General features: G+C 51.3%; 1 protein-coding gene across 1 annotated transcript in view; it reads left to right on the forward strand.

Annotated features, from left to right (window-relative positions):
* The first annotated feature begins 1,465 nt into the window (after positions 1–1,465).
* Positions 1,466–20,501, forward strand: part of SCNN1B (sodium channel epithelial 1 subunit beta) — a 74,929-nt gene continuing 55,893 nt past the window's right edge. The window contains exon 1 of the mRNA XM_075564610.1: positions 1,466–1,541. The gene's annotated coding sequence lies outside the window, so the exon portion shown is untranslated. The remainder of the gene's footprint in view (positions 1,542–20,501) is intronic.

Here is a 20,501-nt window from a genome sequence, read left to right on the forward strand (position 1 = left end):
TCTGGATGGCAGTGGGTTTGGTATGGTTGGCTGGTTTGGGTTTATGAGACAGAATTGACTCAATGAACTTTTGCAAACAGATCCGTAGACCTGTGTCCGAGATGCCTCCGGGTGGGTTAAAACCCACCAGCCTTTCAGCTAGTAGTAGAGTTTAATCTATGTAGGCCACCTCGGGACTCCTATGGGATGAGAAGAGAATCCATCTCTGTTGTTTTAAACCACATGCTTGTGGTCATTTGTTACAGCAACCAGGGGGTTGAACCCCTCCTCAGGGGGGCAGGCACAGACATCATGGTTGACCATGCCCGTGTCAGGTGAAGACTCAAGGGCTAGGGATAAGTGCAAGAAAGTGGGTGGAATGACAGGCCTGAGCCAGATGCAAAGAGAAGGCAGCAGGGAGGGAAGGAAGAGGACATTGGAGGACACACCACCGGCACAGTGGCTGGGCGGAAGAAAATGGGTGGTGGGTGTTCCGGGGAGGGAACCAGAGGCCCTGGTGGGCTGCTTGAATGTCCAATTCAGAGGGATGTCTGCGATCTAGAGAGTGAGCGACTGGGGTGAAGGAGCGAAGTCCCTGGGAAAGCAGAGGTGAGAGAATTCAGACATCTCCCAGAGGTGCTGGGGCATTATTAGGGACAGTAGACACCAGGGTTAGCTCTTGAGAACCCCCACTTGCTGAGAGGGACAATCTGTGCTTGTGATGTGTGTGTTGGGGTGGGTGAGGTGGGGTGTGTTGGGAGGCCGGTATGGGGCGTGGGACAGATCGCAGTGTTCCTGTGAGAGGGACATGTACACGTGGGTTCAGAGATCAGGCATGTATGTGTAGGGGGATGTGGAGGAGAATGTGTCCGTCTGGGGAACTGCGTCTGTGGGTATGTATTTGTCCATGTGTTGCCTGTGCAGGTATGTGTGCAAGGTGAGAAGTGTGTGCACAGTGGAGTGGGTTTGCTGGGGGAAGGTGAGGGTGTGCACACCTGTGGGGGATGTGTAGCTAGGGGTGTAGCTAGGGAGAGCGAGATGTAAATGTGTGTGAGGGAATGTGGTGGGGACAACGGGGTGTGTAGATGTTTGTGGTCAGTGTAGAGGCGTGCAGAGGGAGTGTGGGGGGTGTGCGCACGTGGGGGGGGGAAGTGATGGGGACAGTGGGGGGGGGTGCATATTTGTGGTCAGTGTCCGGGTGTGCGAGGGAGTGGGGTGTGTGTGCGAGTGGGGTGTGCGCGTGCGTGGGGGGACGTGATGGGGACAGTGGGGTGTGTAGATGTTTGTGGTCAGTGTCGGGAGAGTGGGGCGTGGGCATGCGTGGGGGTGTCGCAGCAGGGCGTAGGAGTGGGGGGGGGCACTGAGGGAGAAAGTCCCAGTCCCAGGACGGTAGCCCAGGGCCCAGTGCCCAGCAGGCTCCGCCCCCGCCTCTCCCCAGCTTCCCGCCGCCCCCGCCCCCGCCCTCCCGGACCGCGCGCTGCCAGCCCGACGCCAGAGCCTGCTCCCTGCCACCGGGACGTGTCGCCGCCCCAGTGCCAGCCAGTGAGCCGCAGCCGAAGCAGGTACAGCAGCGACCCGGGCAGGCGGGGGGAGGGGGAGGGGAGTTACGGGGTGAGGGGGCACACGCTCACAGCCGCCCGAGCCCGGCTTGCGGCCCGCCCACCCCGGGTCCCGGCCTCAGTTTCCCGCGGGACGTCGCACAGAGCCCGACCGTGGCCCTGGGGACTGGGGACAGGGGTCGGGGTGGGGGACGCGCGCCGAGGGTCGCAGGGGCAGAACTGAGTGCGTGGGGCGGGACTCGGGGCTTGGGAGGGGGTGTCCTCGCCGTGCAGGGGCGGGCTGAGCTGGCGTCCCCTGCGCTCCAGGAGCGAATCCTCATTGCGTGCTCGGCGCCCGCCCCGAACGAAGCTGGACCCCGGACGCCAGCGACCTGATTGTACACCCCCGTGAGGTGGGGCGCGGGGTGGGGGGGCACTACCAATGTTCCCATTTCACAGAAGCGAAAACCGAGGTGCCTGCGGGTGGACAGACTTCCTTAGGTCCTGAGAAGGAATTGGTGATGAGCGCAGCCAAAGGCACTGGGGCTGACTGTCACCGACAGCCCCTCTCAGTGGGGTATGGGACTTGAGTTGAATCGTCAGATGTCCCCCTGGGGTGCTGAGGAGGAGAATTGTGTAGTTTGTCGGGAGGAGGGTGTGGTGGCTTAGGTGTGCTGGAACAGCTGGGAACAGGGGTGGGGGGGTCAACAAGGGGTGCTTCTGTCCCCCCCACCCCAGCGTGGAGAAGTGGAGGCACTAAATGGAAAGCATCTCCAGACCACCCCAGTCAAGCAGCTCACCCTTCCCCCACCCCTGGGTCGTGGCGACAGAACGTGTCGCCTGGCAGCCTGGCCCTAGAGGTGCAGGGAAGGAGCTGTTTCCTAAAGGCTCACCATCTTCTCATGATTCTGCTGCCCTAACCTCCATGAATGACCCAGCCTGCCCGCCCCCTGCAAGGTTCACTTACCTGAGGACCAGACGTTCCATTCTCCCTTTTAAACGTGAGAGCAGGACAGGGGGCCCTCAATTCTCTTTGTCCTTAGCCTTCCAGACTTAACCACCTTCCTATTGGGGGGAAACTTTCTCTACATCTTTGCAGTCATCTGTACACATACCCATAAGAAATATGTCAAAGACATAGTATTGTTGTGGGTGGGTGTGTAACAAAAGTGGTTTGCTTCATTCCAGGGGTGGATTACTCAATAAGTAAGGTAGAACTGCTTACGTATAAACACAAGTCAGCCCATGCTTCCCTTGCTTAGTGGGCAATGCAACACCGATCATTCTTAAACTTGTCCCCATGTCTCTGTCATTTCTGTGTGAGTTATCAGTGTTGTTTAGAAATGGAGCCTAATCCTTTTAACTGACGCGTAGTTCTCCACTCTGTCTTTGTTGCCTGTGCACTTGAGTCAATTCTGGCTCACGGACCGCTGCCCAGGCCTGTGCCTGCGACATCCTCACAGTCTCTGCTCGGTTTGAACCCACTGTTGTTGCCGCCTGTCGGTCCATCTCCTGGAGGGTCTTCCTGTCTTTCCCTCTGACCTCTGCTGAATCAAATAGGACGTCCTTTTCAAGGGATGGCTCCTGGTAGTATCACATCCGACACGTTCTCCATCTTCATGCTAGGAGAATCCCGGCTGTCGTTCAGTCAAGACAGAACTGGTCGTGCTTCTGGCAGTCCATGGTATATTTCATATTCTTCTCCAACACCATAATTCAAACGCATCCGCCCTCCTCCAGTCTGCTTGTTCAGTGTCCAGCTTCCGCACACACACCAGGTCTTTGAAATATATCAGGGTTGGGGCAGGCACCCGAGTCCTCAACCGGACATCTGTGTATGTAAGGAGGTTCACTGCAACAGATATTCCCAGTGAGATACATGGTAACCCGTATTGAAGGCTATAGCCTTTGATGTTCGTCAGTCAGTGCTTCCCGTCTCCTTGGCTTTCAGCAATCAAGGTTGTGTCATCGGATATCAGGCGTAGTTAATGAGTCTTCCTTCAACCCCAATGCTTCCTTCTTCATGCTTCTGGGAGCATGTGCTCAGCATGCAGATTGAATGAGTATGGTGAAAGAACACAGCCTTGACTTTCCTGACCAACGGCCCCTTACTCTGTTTCCACTCTGGTTATGCCCACTGGTGGCCAGTTAGGTTGGTAAGTTTCTGTGGAGTGGTTTTGATTTCATCCTCCTCTGTAGTGGACAGCTCAGGTTTGCTTTGTCTGAAACTTCTAGAGTCTAAATTTGAAAGATAAGGCTCCCCAGGGGAACCCATCACAAGGTTGGATATATAGCCCTACCCCCCCGAGGGGAGGAACAGAAGAGATGTGAGTGAGGGGAGACAGCAGACAATGTAAGATAGGATATAATAATAACAATATATAATTAATCAAGGATTCATGAGGGTGGGGGACAGAGGAGAAAGGAAGGGGTTTATACCAAGGGCTCTCAATTAGAAAGAGAGTGTTTTGGAAATGATGATGGCAACATAGGTACAAATATGCTTGATACAACTGATGTGTAGAGTGTTATAAGAGCTGCAAGATCCCCCAATAAAATAAAAATTTAAAAAATACTATTAATATCACTAAATTTTACACATAAGAAAAATATAAGGCCCCCCCATTCCTATTGCGCCTGCATATGTTCATGTACACACACACACACACACAAGAATTGGCACCTGTACATGTGTGTGCACATGTGCATACATGTACACATCCATTCACTGGCACCTACACAGGTAAACATATATACACATGGATATGTGAGTACACACAGAGTAATATACACACACATGTACTTGCATGTGCATACATGTGCAAACACTCCTCTGTCCTATTTGTGGACAGAGGACAAACACCACACCTCTGCACACCTGTGCAGATCTCAGTGGGCAGAGGTCCTCTCTAGATTCCAGCTGGCCCTTTCTCCCTCCAGAGGGAGTAGAGAACCACATGCTGACAGGCTGGGACATCCAGGGCCCTCTATGGATCCCACACACTTTCAAGTCCAGGCCTTGGCTTAGGAGAGTGGGTTTGCCCTCAAGGGCACTACAGGGTCATGAAGAGTTGGTGAGCTGCCCGGCAGCAGCCAGCCGGGCTGCTAGAACACTGTGGGTGCTGGAATAGAGATGCTTGCATCCCAAGGCCAGCCCCACCCTTCCTGCTCAGGCAGCCACTTCTGTCTCCAAGCCGCAGTGCTCACGTTAGCGCAGAGATGGTGAGAAGACCTTCCTCAGAGCTGGCGAGCAGATTCAATGGGATGATGCAGACAGCTCCCTTGGGACCTCCTCAGCATTAGGAAGCTGGGCAGGAGTGACGCACATTCAGACCAGTGCAGAGCCTAAAGCTGGGTGACAGGGGAGGTTTCGCTTTCTGCTTAGTGAGGACACAGCCCAGCTCACAGTGGGGTCCAGAAAGGGCCTACTGTATCCCCGGCACTGGGCTAAGCTCCGAAGATGCAGATGCTCTGAGCCAAGGTCCCACCCTAAGATATAGGAAATGGGAGGAGACCTCAACGTCGGCCTGTGGGCAGCATTTGTGATGCCCTTGACAAAAACGAAACCCACCGCCATGGAGTCAATTCCAACCCCTAGGGCCCGATAAAGGGTTCGGGGGGCTGTTAACCCTTCTAAGAGCATACAGCTTCGTCTTTCTCTTGCAGTTTCTGATGACTTGGAACAGTATAGCAGCCCAATGCCCAATACATAGTGCCACCGGGGGTCCTTGGCATGAGCTGTGCTCTCTGTAACCCTGAGCGATTGTTATTCCCACCGCAACGAGGCCTGATTTCCTCTGGACTCTCCCAGTTCAGATGGTGGAGACGAGAGACTGAATGAGCTAGGGCAGTGAGTCTCAAAGCAGCCCGGCTGTTACCTAGGAGCTGGTTAGAAATACACCTCCTCTGAGCCTCGGAAGACATGCCGAATCAGAGACTGAGCCCCAGGCCAAGGAGTCTGTGTGTGAATCTCTGCCCACTGGGATCCGCACAGGCAGAGCTGGAGGCCTGGTTATGGCCCAGGCCTTTGGGATCAGGAGAGACTGGAGCCATAAGAGGTGTGGTGTTTGCCCTCTGCTCACAGACAGGACAGAGGGGGGCGTGTACATGCAAGTACACGTGTCTGTATATTCCTATGTGTGTCTGTGTATATGTATGCATGTATGCCCATGTGTATCTTTTATATGATTCAAAATAAAGTGACAATGATTGTCTCTGTCACATGTGAGATCATTGGGTCACAGTCCTGGTGAAGGTGTTCACGCTGCCAGGGAGCACCAGTTGGTACAGCAGATGTGGGGAATTTGGCAAAACTAGCTAATATTTTAAATTTGCACACTTTATGACCCTGCCCTGTAGGCTCTAGGAGTTGACCCAATTCATATCTGAGCACTTGGATGCAGCACACTACAAAAAGCATATTCGGCCCTGTCCATAAGAGCAAACAGTCGGACATAGGCTAAATGCCCATCAAAAAAGAAAATTAGTTCTGACAATGGCCCTGCTCGATACCCGCTCTCAGGGAGGGAACACAGAAGATACAGGTGCTAGAGCCAAATGAGGCGAAGAATTTAGAGGATGCCTGGCTATCAGATAAAACAGCGTCTGAGGTCTTCCAGACTTGTCTCCAAACAAGCAGCCATCCAAGTGAGATGTCAACTAAGTCCACCTGGAAGAAGCCCACCATCCTCAGTCACTGAAGGACTGGAATCCATATAATCCCAAGTCCAAGGAGGGGTCAGTATCAGAGCCTAAATTGTGACCATCCAGAGTACAGAAGGCGATGGAGATAGCGGGAGCCCGAGATTCATTTGCGGGACTACTTGGGAATTAAACTTCTGGAGACTCCCCATCTCTACAATTGAGGGAAGGGAGGAAGGTGGTCCCTAAACAGTGTTTGGGAGAGAGGAGGACAGAAGGTCAAAGGCATTGATCTGACCTGAACAGTTACAACTTTGCCAGTAGATTCCCGTGATGCGGGCTGGACCTGATTTGGTTTCCAAAATTTTCTGTATTTTTGGTTTGTATTTTCTTCAGTTTTTGTTTCTTCATATTAGAGTGTATCTCAGAGGTATCATGAAGCTGTGTTAAATGCTTTTCTACTGATGGGTTGATGAACCCACCGGGGCAGCAAGCAGAATAAGGAGGCGGAGGGTCCAGAGGTGGAGGCAGGTAAAAAGGAGGTGATGTCAAGGAGTCCGCGTAGAGAAAGGAAGTTTGAAAACGGTGGTAGCAATTGTACATTCTACTTGACATGATTGAAATTTAGAATGATATGATATATTATTAAGTCCCAACTAATAGTTTTTAAAAAGGAACTCACCAGTACTGGTTTGGGGTCACAGTGAGTCAGAATGCACTCAATAGCAGTGAGTATAGTTTTTTTGGGGGGGGTTGGTAAATGCTGGAACCCCATAAGAGTCTTAAAATGAAAGAAGTACGTCTTGATAAATCTCTCAGATGTACAATTAAGAGAAAAATGCAAAGGATACTATCATTTGTATGTTTTTAAAAATGGACTAGTTATGTATACACACATATATGTATACACACATATATGTATACACACACACTTACAGAGAAACCACTGGTGGCACAGTAGTTAAGCGCTTGGCTGTTAACCAAAGGTTGATATTTCAAACCCACCAGCCACTCTGTGACTCATGGTGAGTCTATAGGGCTGGGTAGAACTGCCCCTATGGGTTTCTGCAAGTGTAACTGTTTACAGAGTACAAAGCCTCCTATTTCTCCCAAGGAGCAGCTGGTAGTTTCAAACTGCTGACCTGGAGGTTAGCAGACTGCTATGCCACCAGGGCTCACCACGAGTTGGAATCAACTTGATGGCAGTGAGTTTGGTTTGGTTGTCAGCTGCTCTGTGGGAGGGAGATGTGGCCATCTGCTTTGGGAAAGATTTGCAGCCTTGGAACCCCATGGGGCAGCCCTGCTGTGCTGTAGGGTTCCGATGAGTCAGAACAGACTCAATGACAACAGGCCTTGGGGTTTTTTTAAGGAAGTACATATCCAAACGACAGTGACAACTCACCGCCATCTAGTCAATGCTGACCAATAATGACCCTCTAGGACAGGGTAGAACTGCCCATGAGCTTCTGAGAGTCCAACCCTTGACAGGCGTAGAAAGCACCATCTTTCTCCCAACAAATATATATATATGTCTGTGTATTTGTGTATGCATATATACATATACATACATATACACCATCTTTCTCCCAACAAATACATATATGTATGTATACACAAGATCTGGAGGATATACTAGAAGCTGGTGACAGAAAGCTGGTTGGAAGGAGACTTACTTTTTCCTGCATACAATTTGATTTTTCATTGTTGTTTTACCCCCTGCATTTATTGCATTGTAATCACCCCATTTACCCACAGGCATAGAGCCAACTCCCACTCAATGTAACCATATATGTTGGGTTTCTGAGGCTGTAAATCTTTAAAGACGCAAGTAGCCTCAACTTTCTCCCTCAGAGAAACTAATGGGTTCGAACCGCCGACCTTGAAGTTTGCAGTTCAGTGCTTACCTGACAGCACCACTAGGGCTCCCTTAACACATCTTTGCTTCTTGTTTAAAACAAGCATAGCATAAAGTGAGCTCCTGTCTGCCACTCAAATTTTAAAAATGAATTTTTTTTCCCAAAGAAAGGGTCTGGAAATCAGATTGTCTGGGTTCTATGGCTCCTCACTTCTTAGCTGTGTGACCTTGATCAAGTAGCTCTAAATCTGTTTTCCCATCTGCAAAATGGGGCCGTCAGAGCGAGTCCCTGCCTGGCAGAGAGTCTAAGGAGTCACGGGGTTCTCCGGGATAAAGCGCAGTCGTCATGCCTGGGGCTCTTGCCAGGGTTACAGGAGTAGGAACGCTGGAAGCTGTAGCTGCACCAGATACTCAGAACAGTGGGTTTGCGTGACCCAGGGAGTTTGAACAGCATCGTGGCTGTATTTTATATCACTTTGCATTCACAGAAGGAAGAAAAAGTATACAATTCTATAAAGTAAATTACAAATGAGAGCGTTGGATGAAATCATCTTGGCTGGTGATATCTTAGTATGTTCCTGTGAGGAACAAAGCCAGTGAAGTGAATATTGTACATAAATATATCTTGGAGGTGGTGGTGGGGACACTGCCATTGAGTCGATTCCAACTCACGGTGACCCTCTAGGACTGGGTAGAACTGCCCCTGCGGGCTTCAGACACTGTAACTCCTCCCAGGAGTAGAAAGCCCCATCTTTCTTCTTCTGAGAGGCTGGTGGTAACACCCAATGCATTTGAGCTAGCAGGGCTCACACGTAAGTACATACCAAGAAAATCACTTCAAGGAAACGGCTTGCACAACTGCTAAGACAAGGCTCACAATTGTAAGGGCTGGCACGTCCCACCGCCCAGGGTCAGGCAACAAGCTAAAGACCTCCACTGGCTTGCTTGATCACAGGGGCTGACAAACCCAGCTCTGCGGGTCAGGTGACAGGACAGAGACTTCGCCAGGCTTCTGTCCCCCAGAGTTCAAGAAGAGCTCAGGGTTAAGAAAGAGAACAACTAATCCTCATAGCAGCCCCAAAGAAGCAAGACTTATTAGCACTTCGACTTCATTGAATTAAAGATAGATAGAAACTCAGGGAGGTGAAGGCCATCCAGCTGTTACGTAGCAGAGCAGAGATTCAAACCTCTGTAAGTGAGCACTCACTGCATCTCTTGTGCGTGCCACCTGGGATGGGTAATGCTGTGTGACAGCCCGACTGATTCTCAGCGGTGGCAGCCTGTGTCACACCCTTCCACCTGAATGGCAGTTCCCGTCAGATCACAGAACAGACGGTGACGGGTTAGCTGGTGTCAAGTCCTTAGAGCGGGGTCCACCAGACAGTGAATTCTAAATAAATGTGTGGGGAATAAACCTACAGGAGGCTGCAAGCCTTAGCATTTTGATTTAGTTATAGTTTTTATTTATTTCTGTTTACACTGTATGTTGGTCTGCACCTGAGAAATTCACTGGTTGGGTTTGCTGGGAGATGACTTGGGGAGGTGAGGGAGTGAGAGGCAGGTTAGGGTGGCCAGGTGATAAGGGAGGGACAGTGAGAGTCTAAGTGGCCCTGGGACTCTGTAAGGGGCCACGCAGGGATAGCAAGAGAATTAAAACTTAGCCCAGCTCTCTCCTCTTCGGGAAGTTCGCAGACCTGGAGGGCCTTGAGGGGCTAGAGAGGGAAGGCTTGCAGACACCAGTCTCGGTGACGAACACAGGCCTGTTCTGTGGACAAAGCCAGTCATCCTTGCTTCCTCCTGCTGAGCTGGGAAGCTCACTCCTGAACCTGTGTCTGAAAGGAGGGCTTCGTTGGGTGTGTGGCTCGCAAACAAGCTTCCCCCACTCGCAGGCTGCTGATGTCTGAAATTTCCCTGTGGGTGTCCCCTGGTTGTAAGCCCCCTCTGCCCCCTGGGGAAGGGGCCTCCCTTGTCCACTGCACAATAGTGGGTTGGGGCTTCAGGAGGTTTGGTTAGTGAGGAAAACTCAAAACTCAAGAATGTTTGGGGGATGTGTGAAGCTGTGGACCTAAAGTTAGCCTTGGTGGGTTGGTTTAAAGATTTTAGAGAGAGAGAGAGAAGTCTTTAAGAAACCCTAATAAAATGTAAAAAAAGAAAAGAGGAGGGGAAAAAAAGAAATTGATTAGGGCAAAGAATGTAAAGATGTGCTTTATACAATTGATGTATGTATATGTATGGACTGTGATAAGAGTTGTATGAGCCCCTAATAAGTTGTTTAAAAAAAAAAAGAAACACACCAGCATGTAACAATCTGCTCATGAATAGAGAGACAAAGAGAAAGACAGGAAGCAGAGAGCGGTAGGGACTGTGAGTACACAGACTCGGGGAGAAGAGATCAGAGCCAAGTGGGGAGGGGACACCAGAGGGAGGGTCAGGCCTGGAAGCGCTGGAGGGAGGAGGAAAGCACCAAGGGTGGTGGTTCGAAGCCAGGGAGCAGCAGCAGCGCCATGTTCGGACAGGGCACAGGCCTCTGCCTCCGGGGAAAGGGGTGGGGGGCAGAGGCTGGCTTGTCACAGGGCTGCTTCAGAACGCTGGCGCTGGAGGAAGAGGGGGGTTGGCAGAATCCCCACCTGTGTCTGCCCTGTGGAGATTCCTGCCCCCAAAGTTTGAATCCCAAGTGCCCCCACCTTCTACTCCATCTGACTCATGGAGACCCTCTGTAGAATTGCCAAGGCCGCAAATCTTTACAGAAACAGACAGCCTCGTCTTTTTCCTGTGCAGCTTCTTACTGGTGGCTTTGAACTGACACCCATGTGTTTAGCAGTCCTGGGCTCCATCAAGAATACTCCTTAAAAGCCCAAGCCTCCTTAATCTTCCCCTCCAGACATGCAGGGTAGGTACCAGTTAAGGATTTGGGGGCTGGATAAGCTGACGTGGGAGCTCAGCTCTGTGTGGAACTTGGGCAGGGTACCCCCAGCTCTCGCCTGGAGGTTGTGCAGCTGTTGTGCAGCCCATGCACCTTAACTCAGAGCCTGGGACCTTGCCTGCCTTTGCTCTGATTAATCCCAGAAACGCTGCCTTGCTTCCCTTACCCTCCTTCTAGACGGGTAAGGGCCAGGAGGAGACACACTGAGGTGACAAACCGGAAACATCCTCCCTGAAGAATTCAGCGAAAGTTGAAAGATCACTGTTGGAACGTGTACAATGTGCCGAGGAGGGGCCATGTCTGAGCCAAGAGCAAATCTGCTGGGTGGGGCCGGTCTGGACCAGCTGTTGGGCTTGGCCCTTGCCCCTCTGCACAGGGTAATAGCCGGTAGCCAGCCAGGCCAGGACATTGAACAGAGCCCCAGGTCAAGGAGGTCAACCCTGGAAGGGAGGGGTCCAGACACCTTCCTCCTCTCCCCCAGTGTGAGTGATGAGAAGATGCCTCCTCTCCCATTAGAAAGCACTTTTCCCGTGGCCACTCATTCATTCATTCAATCATCCACCAACAGGTAGCTGGGGAGTATCCCTGAGTGCTACAACTCTAATTCACAAGAATGACAACGTCTTCTTTTTTTTTTCCTCCTGAAACCATTTTATCAGGATCTCGCCCAGACACCATAACATTCCCTAGTTCAGCCACATCAAGCAGTGCTGTGTACTCGCTCCCACAATACCAATTCCAAAACATTGTCTTCCTTCCTTGTTATCAGCTCCCCCTTACCTGCCCCCACCTCTCCTGCCCTACCCCCCAGAACCCTAATTCTAGTTATTGTCTCTAGATTCACCTATCCTGGGTTTCCTGTACCAGAAAACACGTTAGCAGAATCTAGAACAGAGTGTCAACTTCTTGAGGACAAGGGATTCAAGTTCACTGCTGTGGTCCAGCTCCTCACAGGGACTCCGTGAGCATCTGTGGCCTGGATGGATCGATAGCACCAGGCATGGGAGGTAGAGCAGCGAGCAAGCCACACCCACTCAGTCCCCAAGAGGTCTTAGGTCCCCTACCCCAGCCTCTTTCTACTACCCCCTCCAAACCGCTCCCCCCCCCAAACTCCTCACTCTATCACTAGAGGCTGGGCAGGATAAAGCTTTATTGCTTCATATATATATATATTCATAAATGTTTTTAATAAAAAAGTTTACCCAGCAAATTAGGTTCACACTTAACAATTTCTGCACAAATTAGTCAATGGTGTTGGTTACATTTTCCACCACGGAACCCCTATTCATTCTATTTCGTACCATGCAGGTGATTGACAGGCAGACCCCACTGAAAGAATTTGCATAAGCCAGGGATTTCCCAGGGTTGGGGACAGTTGGCTCCTACACTGCGTCAAAGGGGGCCTTGCTTCCTGGAGGAGGTGTGACTGTTCTGTTTGGGAGCCATGTTTTGTTTGCCTTACACACAGGGACAAAGCAACTTTTGTTTCTCTTTCAATACCTAATAGAGTTTGTCAAATAAATACGGATGGAGCCCAGCTGGCTTCCTCCTCTACAGTAATAATCCAAGCAACAGACAGATTTTTTTCATATATATTACATGCCAGACACATTTATTATTTCACTGAGTTTCTTCCAATAACCAGAAGATGTAGACATAATTATTACTCCCATTTTACACATGGGTAAACTAAGCTCTCTCACTGCGTGACCTCAAATTCACGTGGTCACCCGGTAGATTTGGGCTAAGTGACAACCCCACAGGAGTCAGAGCAGAACCAGGCTCCTCGGGGTTTTCAGTGGCCGATGTTTCAGAAGTAAACCTCCAGGCCTTCCTTCCACGGTGTTACTGGGTGGTCTCAAAGCTGTACCACCCAGGGATCCCCAATCCTTGTGACTCTCTGGTGATGTCAAGCAAAACCAAGCCTATTGCAGCTGGTACCTTGGGTTAGGCACCAGCAGCACCATGGGGGGAAGACGAGGGTGCAGGCTGCTCTAAAGAATAAAGCCCTGCATTCCATGGTGCTCACCTTCCCGACAGGATCCCTGAAGACAAGGAGGGTGCACAGCAAATGTGAAGAAAGCTGATGGTGCCTGGCTATCAAATGATACAGCGTCTGGGGTCTTAAAGGCTTGAAGGTAAACAAGCGGCCATCTAGCCAAGAAGCAACAAAGACCACATGGAAGAAGCACCAGCCTGTGTGATCACAAGGTGTCGACGGGATCAGGTGTCAGGCATCAAAGAACAAAAAATCATATCATTGTGAATGAGGGGAGTGTGGAGACCCAAAGCACATCTGTAAGCAACTGGACATCACCTTACAGAAGGGTCACAGGAAGGAGACCAGACAGTTAGGATGCAGTATAGCACTGATGAAACATACAACTTTCTTCTAGTTCTTTAATGCTTCCTCCCTCCCCACTATCATGATCCCAATTCTACCTTACAAATCCAGCTAGACCAGAGGATGTACACTGGTACAGATAAGAACTGGAAACGCAGGGAATCCAGGACAGATAAACCCCTCAGAACCACTGGTGAGGATAGCAATACCAGGAGGGGAAGGGGAAGGTGGGAGAGAAAGGGGGAACCGATCACAAGGATCTACATATAGCCCCCTCCCTGGAGGACGGACAACAGAAAAGTAGGTGAAGGGAGACGTCGGACAGTATAAGACATGAAAAAATTATAATTTATAAATTATCAAGGGTTTGTGAAGGAAGGGGGCAGGGAGGGAGGGGGAACGAGGAGCTGATACTAAGGGCTCAAGTCGAAAGAAAACATTTTGAGAATGATGATGGCAACAAATGTACAAATGTGCTTGACACAATGGATGGATGGATAGATTGTGATGAGTTGTACCAGCCCTCAGTAAAATTATTTTTAAAAGAATACAGCCTGGAAACCATATGGGGCAGTTAGTTCACTGTGAGTGCAGAATCAACATGACCTCTACAACTTTGGTGAAGTGGGTGGTGTCAATGCCAGCACTTTGCACTGGGGAAAACAAGCTCAAGTGGTTATTTATTGTTCAAGGTCACACAAAGATGGCAAGTGGTGGATTCAGACCTTAAGTGTCTGACTGTAGAGCCCACTTGCCTCTCCCCCCCCCAACCCTCGCCTCCCCGTGACTTCAAGTCCTCTGAGAGGTCGACTGGAGGAGGAATGAACATTTCTGCCCTGTGGCCTGGCACTCAGAGCCTTTGCTGCCCCTGCAGCCAAGTGTTAAGTTTCTGCCTTTGGCTCTGCTGGACCCACCCTGAGTCACTATGTGGTGAAGATCCTTATCTCCCCCAGTGAGAGGACAAGCCAGAGCCAAGCTCGCAGGCCACAGGAAGCATGGGGCTATAGTTTAGGGGGAGCCAGCCCCTCACTTTCTTAAACTCGGGAGTCTTACCTCCAAGTCTCCTTAGAAGCCTGGCTTCCTTTGTCAGATGTCCTTGGCCATGATCCCAAAGACCCAGGTGGAGACCCCATGGCTTGGACCCCAACCCTTGGGAAGCAAAGCTGGGTTTCAGAGGCCCTTGGGAAGCAGATATTCAACAGGAAAGAGGAGAGGCCAGAAAAGTGTCTCTCCCAACACCCCCCGCCTTTTAAATCCATGCCTTTTGCTTGTGTTTAAGGAAGAAAATGTGTTTACTTTTCACGGAAACCCAGTCTAGAGTGAGTCTATGGATTAGGGAACCCAGCTGACCCATCGTGTATAGATAGGTCTTTACAATAGAACAGGCAACGGGAATCAAACTCTAGCTGAGTAATCTCATTTAATCCAGACAAATAGCTCTTATCAAGGAGGCATGTTATTATCACATCCCCTTGTTCCTCCTCTTCATCATCACCACTGCCATTGCCATAATCACCATTACCATTCCTCCCAAATCATCACCACTACTACCGTCACCACCACCATCTCCACCACCATCACCATCTCCACCACCACCATTATAGCCATTGCTACCACCTCTTTCCCACCAACATCGCCACCACCATCAACACCAGCACCCCCACTAATTAGTGTCACCATCCCTTGTCCCACCCTTCTTTCTACCGTCACCACCACCACCATCCTAACCGCCAGCAGCATTATGGTTCTCCGATGGCTTCTCAGACCCTCAGTCCAATAGCCAGAGAGGAAAACAGACCCAGAAGCTAAGAAGCAACCTCTAAAGACTGAAAACCCCAAAGTTGAGTTCCCGCTCTGCCACTTTCTAGTTGGGTGGCTTCAAGTGAGTGGCCTAACCTTTCTCGAGCCTCCAAACTCTCATCTATAAAAAGGGGATGCGTCCAGCTCCTGCCGCATCATGCCCAGGGAGCTATTACATCCGAAGGGCTGGCTGAGGGCCGGGATCAACTCGTAAAACAAACAGGGACGCCTTTCTGGCAAGGAGAACAGCCGTGAAGGCTTTAATGTGAGGTCTTTGGTTGGGAGTTCCCGGCAGTGCTGGGTGGTAAGTGGCAGGCGGTGCCAAGTGTGGGAATAAGTACTGAAGGGCCAGCACAGGGAAGCCTCGGGACAGGGATGGAGTGACCACTCAGGAGTCCTCCTTTGTTCTCAGGGAGCCAGGGCAGGGAGGGCCGAGGGGTGCTTTTTTGCCTAGGGCAGGGCTGAGTTTCCGAGCTGGAGCCACCAGCCTGCATTCTGAGGGAGGCAAGGGAGTGGGATGCTTTCTAATGGGATGGAGGAGGTCCCGGGGAGCCAGCCATGACCTGTTCCTGATCCAGAAGGGTTTCCAGTTCTACCTGCATGGCCCCCGCCGTCCATGGCAGCATTTCCTTGTGGGCCCTTCGCCCTTTTAATGGTTTGTTGCTGTTGTACTGGCTTGTGTCTTGCGGTTGGCATGTAGGACTGGCCAGACAATCGTGAGCCTCTCCTGTCTGGCCTCCAGGTTGGGCGACTAGAGTGCTGCTCCATGCTGGGGTGCCATCCCCGCAGAGCATCTTGTGAATGATGACCTAGAGCGTTGAGCTGGACTGTGCCAGACAAAGAGGGTACAGCGTCCACTTTGAGTGCTCCAGCTCCAGATACGGTTCAAGGAAGACGAGGCTTTAGCCACATCCGGTGCCCACCCAAGGAGCCCTGGTGGCACTAGGGGCTAGGCACTGGCCTGCTAATCACAAAGTCGGCAGCTCAAACCCCTAGCCACTCCAGGGGAGAAAGACGGGGCTGTCTGCTTCTCTAGAGATTTTTGGTCTTAGAACCCTCGTCTAGTCAGAATTCCCTTGATGGCTGTGGGTTTCGTATTTGGGTTTTGGGTGCCAGCCAAGATGAAGACAATCCAGGCGTGCTGCCTAAGGCTTGTCCTTGAGAAGGTGGTGTGAGCTGTGGACAGTGTGTGATGGATGGCAGCAGCAGGGGGATCGGATAGCTCCCCACACACCAGTGACTGCTTGCCTAGAAGGCAGTGAGATGTCTGCAAGGGCAGGTGACTTGCCCAGGGTCCCTCAGTGACAGTGCAGAGCAGAATTTGAACCCACATTGCTCCGACTCTAGAGCCTGTGCCCATCGCCCCTGTCTTGCACTACCTCCTGAATAAGTCTCTGGTTGTCTCCTGATTCATATTCAGGGTCCAGTCTCCAGTCAGAGAGTGAGGCTCAGCACTGCCCGCTAGAAGGCAGCTAGCTCCTTGAATCCCCACCAGGGTGGTGGAGGAATCGGGGCTCAGCATCAGACCAAACCAGTCCTTAGTGGGGCCTTTCCCAAAGCATGCGCACCAAGGTCTCTGGATTGTGTATGAGAGCGTGGGGGATTGGGGTGGGGAAAACAAACACTGGGGAGTCTCAATTCATTCCTCTCTCGACAGAGTCCGGCCCACCTCTTGATTTTGTACAGGGATGAGTTAACAGTATTCACATGACTGGAAGAAATCAGAAAGAATGGAGAAAAAGATAGGATTTCTTGACATGTGAAAATTATGTGGAATTCCAATCCTGTGCTCATAGATGCCGTGTTGCTAAAACACCACCCCCTTTATTCACGGACTGGGCATCGGTGGCTGCCTTAGAAACACGGCACCCAGCGGGAAGGCTAACCGAAAGACTGGGATCCTCCCAGCAGCTCCTTGGGCAAGACCTGTAGATCTGCTGCCGAAATATTACAAACAAACAAGCAAACCCACTGCCGGTGAGTCAATTCTGACTCGTAGTCACCCTACAGGACAAGAAAGAACTGCCTCTGTGGGTTTCCAAGACCACTCTTTAGGGGAGTAGAAAACCTGCTCTTTTTCCCGTGAAGCAGCTGGTGATTTTGAACTGCTGGCCTTGTAGTAGCCTCTATGCCACCAGGGCTCCAGGAACTCTTGGACAGAGTAAAACTGATCCATGGGGTTTCCAAGGAGGAATTCTTTATGGAAGCAGACTGCCACGTCTTCCTCCCGCCGAGGGAAGGATGGGTTTGAACCGCTCACCTGCCAGTGTGTGGCCAAGCACTTAAGCACTGTGCCACTAGGGACCCCCCTATAAAGATAACTGTCTATGAGGCCTGAGGGGCAGTCTACTCCATCACACGGGGGCTCTGTGAGTCCCAAACCAATCCCACAGCGCCTACCGGTAGAGATGCTTTCTACTCTTAAAGCAGTATTGGGTAGTTGCGACTGGGCCGTTGGGCCTGCAAAACCTAAACTATTTACTACTTGGTCCTTGAAGGAGCGGTGGTGCTGTAGTGGTTACCCGTCAGGCTGCTAGCCACAAGGTCAGCAGTTCAAAACCACCAGCTGCTCCTTGGAGAACGATGAGGTTTTCTACTCCTGTAAGAGTTATAGTCTTCTTTTCTGACAGATTGTGGTAATCATGGTACATTACTACCTGAGGTGAGTGAACTGTGGAATAGCATAATGTCTGAATTAGCGCCTAATAAAATGGTTTGGGGTGGAGAGGTGGAAAAAGTTACAGAGTCCAGATCCCACACGGCCTCCTTCTGCCCTGTTCTTTGGGGCCACCATGAATCAGGATTGACCAATGACAGTGAGTTTGGTTTTTGTTTCTTTTCGGGGTCCTTGAGAGTGTGCTGACGCCAGTTCTAGTCCAGTGGTCCTCAAACATGGATGCAGGGTGGGATTCCCTGGGGAACCTTTTTAAAGCTTGATGCCCCAGTCAAATGCCAACCTGATCCAATCAGACAACTGGGGCTCCCAGCAAGCATCTTGCATGTTTGATGATCCGCAGATGAGCCCTTGATGGGGTGGAGTTGGGTCTCTCTGAGCTCACCTTCTATAAACTCCCTACTGTGTGCCTCTTGCCAGACCTGGGAGAGCGCTCTCTTCCCTCAGCTCGGAACCCTGTGTACATTCAGGCAGCGCTCCTGTCCCAAGACCCGTGGGCAGAGTGGCAGGCTGGCACCTGCAAGCCTTCCATGTGACCCTCACCGCGATGTTTCGATCGGAAAATTTTTCCCTCTGGCATCCGGGTGTCCAGATTCTCTTGAACAAGGAGAAGCTCTGGTCACCCACACGTTCACATGACAATAACCTTGGTCTTGATTCACCTTCATTTCGTTAGCACCACCTGCTTGGTCCCTTGAAGGTGTTTCCAGAGCTTCTCAAAGCTCTCCAGACATAGCCACCACGTGAAGATCTTGTTTAAGATGCAGGTTCTGCTTTGGCACGTCTGAGACTGCATTTCTCATGGTTCCCCCCTACCCCCACGGCCCTCAGCTGATCCAGCTGGCCCTGGTACCATACTTTACGCAGTTAAGGCTAGAGCCAAATGTGAGTGTGGCCCCCAAATCTCCTGAGAGGCTAGCTATACCCTGAGGAGTTGGCCCCACGGCGTCTGATGGAGGAGGTTAAGATCGGAGGATGTGCCTTTCTAGCAAGTTCCCCGCTGCCACTGCTTTCAGGGCCCGCAGACTTTGAAATCTGCTGCTCCAGGTGCAGCACTCTCCAGGTCCCAGAAACAACGGAGACTGCTCTTCCCTCTGAGGATCGACTCCTTGATACCTCGTGATCACAGTATGAGTTAGCTTTGAGGTGGCTTCTTCAGTTGGTTGTCCCTTCAACCAGACCCAGGCAGTTCCCCACAAGCCCAAACCCGCCGTTCAAAGACATCACCAGAGCCTGGATCAGCAGCCCTTTCTATCCTTCCTGCACCCTCTTCTGACCCATGCAGTTCACCACAAAGTCTCCTCCCAAGAGGTCTCAACCCAACCCAGATTTCCCAGGAGGCCCTACCCAAGCTGCAGCGTCTTGGATGTGGGGTCTAGAGGGGCCAGCCCTTCAGGGAAAGGGGGAGGGACCACGCTCCAGAGTATAGGCCCTCCCACACACCAGGCTGGGGTGAGTGCCAAACTCCCCCTGCCATTTGCTCGATGCCGACTCACAGTGCTCCTTCAGGGCAGGGCAGAGCTGCCCATTGGGGTTTCCAACGCCGTAACTTTTCAGGGGAGTAGAGAGCCTCGTCTTTCTCCTACCACAATTGGAAGGGTTTAGTTCTCTAGGAACCTTGAACTTTGACCTTGATCTGGCAGCAACCACATCAGGACGGGCCAGTTTAAGAAGATAGGAGACAATGAATGATGTGATCCTTTCCCTGGGATCCTGGGAGCTGAGACTAGCTGCGCTGCTGGGCTTCCTTGTTACCTCTGGAAGCAGGAAACACCCCCCACCCCCAGCCATGGGGTGCAAGGCAGGTGGGGCTGGTGCCTGTTGTCTGTCCCAGACTGAACCTCTAGATCCCATGTGACAGGGTAGGACCTAGGGCAGGCCCCTTGGGTAGGGCAGAGCTGGTGGAGAAGCTTGGGCAGCCCCTGCCAAATGGCCTCTAGGACCCCGAAGTTCCTGCTGCCTGTGCTGGGCCGGGGGAGTGGGGGTGTGAGAGGGAGGTAGTGATTGCAGGATCAAATGAGACCATGCCTCTAAAATTCTGTGCCAGGCCCTGCCAAGTGTTAGCTGCCAGCAGCCTAATAGTGAATATTATGATTATTGAGTTATAGAAACTCCCTGCGGCCGCTGCAGCTGCAGCTGCCACCACCATCACTGCCGCCTCATTCCCATGTCCTCACAGCCTGGCAGACACAACTCTGTGCTTTTTCTCAACGGGCACCTATTTGGCAGTAGCTGTATTCACTCTGCTCTCCCTGGATGGTCCAAATGGTTAACACAATCAACTGCCAGATCAAAAGGTTGGTGGTTTAAATCCATTCCGCGGCACCTCAGGAGAAAGGCCTGGTGATCCGCTTCCCCCCAATCAGCCACTGTAAACCCTGTGGAGCTCACCTCTCCTCGGACACATGCAGACTTGCTGTGCGTTGGGGTCAGTGTCACGGCACCTGGCTTGGTTTGGTCGGGGCATTCATTCCAATATTCAACCCCTGCTTATTAAGTGCCTAATCATTTGCCGCCACCAGCAATGGCCCCCGTGAGAATAACCAAACTCCCTGCCATTGAATCCAAAGTCTGACCCACAGAGGCATTTCCTTTCCCTGATGACCCTACATGTCTCTTTGTGTTGAATTAGTTCCATTTGTCTAGGGTTCTTCTGGTTGCTGTTGTTATTGTTTTGTGAACGAGAGGAGACTTTGAGATGCATGTTTCCGCGGTCAACAAGAAAGCATGATTCGCTAAGACAGGAA

Source organism: Tenrec ecaudatus, chromosome 12 (genome assembly GCF_050624435.1).
Source record: "Tenrec ecaudatus isolate mTenEca1 chromosome 12, mTenEca1.hap1, whole genome shotgun sequence".
In the NCBI taxonomy this organism is placed as follows: domain Eukaryota; kingdom Metazoa; phylum Chordata; class Mammalia; order Afrosoricida; family Tenrecidae; genus Tenrec; species Tenrec ecaudatus.